Here is a 3,952-nt window from a genome sequence, read left to right on the forward strand (position 1 = left end):
TATTTTTCAGTTTTAATTATTTTACTGAAGTATAGTTGATTTACAATGTTGTGTTAATTTCTGCTGCACAGCAAAGTGATTCAGTTATACATATACAATCTTTTTTTAATATTCTTTTCCATTATGGTTTATCATAGGATATTGAATATAGTTCTCTGTGCTATACAGTAGGACCTTGTTGTTTATCCATTCCATATATAAAAACCTACATCTGCTAACCCCACCTCCCACTCCAACCCTCCCTCCTCCCCCTCCCCCTCCCCCTTGGCAACCACCAGTCTGTTCTCTATGTCCCTGATTCTGTTTCTGTTTCATAGATAGGTTCATTTGTGTCATATTTTATATTCCACATATAAGTGATATCATATGGTATTTGTCTTTCTCCATCTGCCTTACTTCACTTAGTATGATAATCTCTAGTTGCATCCATGTTGCTGCAAATGACGTTATTTCAATCTTTTTTATGCCTGAGTAGTATTCCATTGTATATATGTACCACATCTTTATCTTTTCATCTGTCGATGGACATTTAGGTTGTTTTCGTGTCTTGGCTATTATAAACAGTGCTGCTATAAACATTGGGGTGCATGTATCTTTTTGAATTATAGTTTTTTCTAGATATATGCCCAGGAGTGGGATTGCTGGATCATATGGTAATTCTATTTTTAGTTTTCTGAGGAACCTCTATATTGTTTTCCACAGTGGCTGCACCAACTTAGATTCCCACCAACAGTGTATGAGGGTTCCCCTTTCTCCACACCCTCTCCAGCCTTTGTTATTTGTAGACTTTTTAATGATGGCCATTCTGACCATTGTGAGGTGGTACCTCACTATTGTTTTGATTTGCATTTCTCTAATAATTAGTGATGTTGAGCATCTTTTTATGTGCCTATTGGCCATCTGCATGTCTTCTTTGGAGAAACGTCTATTTAGGTCTTCCACCCACTTTTTTGAATGGGTTGTTTTTTGTTGTTGTTTGTTTTTTGTGAGTTGTATGAGCTGTTAGTATATTTTGTAAATTAAGCCCTTGTTGGTTGCATTGTTTGTAAATATTTTCTCCCAACTGAGCAACAGAATAACCTGGGAATGTTTTGCAAAATATACGAGCCCCTTCCACCCTCCCGTCTCCTCCATCCCCCTCCCCATCCTCTAATAACTCAGATTCAGTGTGTTTGCCTATAGTTTGAGTTTGTGTGCTTTGAAAAAACCTCTCCAGGCGATTCTGATGTGCAGGTCTGGTTAAGAAAAATCAGCAAGTGAATGAATGAATGAAACATATGAGCTAATAGGAGGGGTTTTAGTTGGGAACCAAGAAACTGAAGAAGCAAAGACAGATGAGCTTTCCTTATGGTTTAGGAACTTGGTAAGGATGATCTTCTACTAGTCTTTCTTTTCACTCAGTTGGCAAAATAAACAGCACTTGCTGGGGAAGAAAGAAGTAGCTCCTTCCCCCCTCCTGTCACTCCTTCTCCTTCTTTCTAGGAGAAGTCAATAATTGCCCAGAAACAGGAGTCTGGCCTTTTCTCTTTGGGTTCCAATTTGCAGGTCGCCATGGTTTTCTTGCTGTTAAGCGCATAGATTGGATTGGAAATTGAGGTCATGGTGAGGAGAGGGAAACTACAAATGGGAGGAGGGATGAGCCAGTGGGGATTTGGTGATTGACCCTCCGTGCTCGGCTCAACCCAGCAGGACCTTGGAGTCTGAGGAACTGTTTAAGTCATTTAACCTAGGGAGTAACAGAGAAAGTCAGGGATGAGGGTGAAGAAAGAAAGAGACCAACCAGTCAGCCCCTGCAGGCAGCATGGAGTGACCCCTGTTGACTCATCTGCTACCAGAAGGGGGCACAGTGGCTGCCCTGCTCTGCAGGGACACACATCTTCTCCTCCGCCTTCAACAGGCAGGCAGCGGGAAGCGAGGGGCGTGAATCAGGGACACAAACCAAGTTCAGGAATCTGTAAACCACCAACGGCTGGGCTTACAGCAATTTTTAATAGAAACAGCAAGACAACATACATAAGAACAACAAAACTACAGAAGTGGACCTTTGACTATCAATGTCAACGATCTTTTCTGCCGTGGTGGAAACGTTCTACACTGGGCTGTCCAATAGGCTACACATCACACTTGAAGTGTGACCAGTACAGGGAACTGAATTTTAACTTTTACTTCATGTTAGTGAATTTAAATTTAAACAGCCATGTTAGCTGGTGGCTGCCATATGGGATAGTGCAGGTCTATGCAGAGAGCTGAATGGGTGGGGAGGAAGGAGCTTGAGCCTGGGGTGGGCGAAGAGAAGGAAAACACCGGCACGTAATTTGGGCAAAAATTTCAAGTCCCTGTTGTGTGGCGTGGAATACTGTCGAAAACATTTTCCCTCACAGTGAGAGGCAGGCTCTCTGAGCTGTGGCTTCTTGAGATCTTGGGCTGATGCAGAGAATTCTCATCCTCATGGCACCTCCAGCACCATGTGGGGAGGCTACCGCTGAATCCTGCAGCACCCAAGGGAGAAACGATCTGTTCTTCCATTGCAGCAGTTCTCAAAACACTTACCAAGTTGGTGCAGCCACTACAGAGAACAGTATGGAGGCTCCTTAAGAAACGAAAACTAGAGCTACCATATGACCCAGCAATCCCACTCCTGGGCGTATATCTGGAAAAGAAGAAAACCCTAACTCAGAGAGATACATGTACCCCAATGTTCACAGCAGCACTGTTTATAATACTGAAGACATGGAAGCAACTTAAATGTCCATCAATAGATGAATGGTTATGGAGGCTGAATAAGATATTTTGTACACAAAGAAATTTGAAAAATTTACCTCCTGTGCTACACCTTAAGCTATTAAGGAAATAATCCAGAGGCAATAAACAAAGAAGGAAGGTAACAGGGGATTCAGAGCAGAGAGCAGCTAGTCTAGATTGGAGAGGCTTCTGTTGATTGTGTGACTGAGAGCTTAGAAACACCTTGAGGCATATTGTACTTACTATGTATTAGGCAGTGTTGGAAGGGAGGAGGGAGAGGAAGAGCTGGTTAAGACTGGAGAGAACCACCGATCTTCCACCTGGGCCAGTGCCTTTTGACCTCCTGCCATCAGAGGGCCGAAAACTCCAGCCTGAGAATGAGAACTAGGCTCCCTGTAGCCTAGTTACGCCAGCTCTGAACAATGATGAGCACGCCTTTTTCCAATCGCCTTTCCTCATGCTTCCCATGCCTCATACTGCCCTGCTTCTTTATTCTTTATCCCATAGATACCCCAAGCCCCTTGCCTTTGGGGAGACGGATTTGAGACCTATTGTCACGTCACTTCCTCGCTTGGCTGCCCTGTGAATAAACCTCCTCTTTGCTGCAAAAAAAAAAAAAAATAGACGAATGGATAAAGAAGATGTGGTATATATACACATGGAATATTATTCAGCCATAAAAAAGCATGAAGTAATGCCATTTGCAGCAACATGGATGGACCTAGAGATTATCATACTAAGTGAAGTAAGTCAGACAGAGAAAAAGAAATATGATATCACTTATATGTGGAATCTAAAAAAAGTGATACAAATGAACTTATTTCTTAGAAAATAGAAATAGACTCACAGATTTTGAAAACAAACTTATGGTTATCAAAGGGAAAAGAGGGGGAGGGATAAATTAGAAGTTTGGGATTAACAGATACACACTACTATATATAAAGTAGATAAACAAGGAACTATTGTATAGCATAGGGAATTATATCCAATATCTTGTAATAACCTTGAATGGAAAAGAATCTGAAATATATATACGTGTAACTGAATCACTTTGCTGTACACTTGAAACTAACACAACACTGTAAATCAACTATACTTCAATTAAAAAAATTAAGAAAATAAACAAAAGCCTTACCATAAAGGAGTCACTAAAAGAACAAGCCTCTCTTCTTGGAGCAAGGGCGGAGCTGGGATTAGAGCTCAGAGCTGT

The sequence above is a fragment of the Aethalodelphis obliquidens genome, unplaced genomic scaffold (genome assembly GCF_003676395.1).
Source record: "Aethalodelphis obliquidens isolate GAN/ISIS:26980383/991018 unplaced genomic scaffold, ASM367639v1 scaffold46, whole genome shotgun sequence".
Lineage (NCBI taxonomy): Eukaryota > Metazoa > Chordata > Mammalia > Artiodactyla > Delphinidae > Aethalodelphis > Aethalodelphis obliquidens.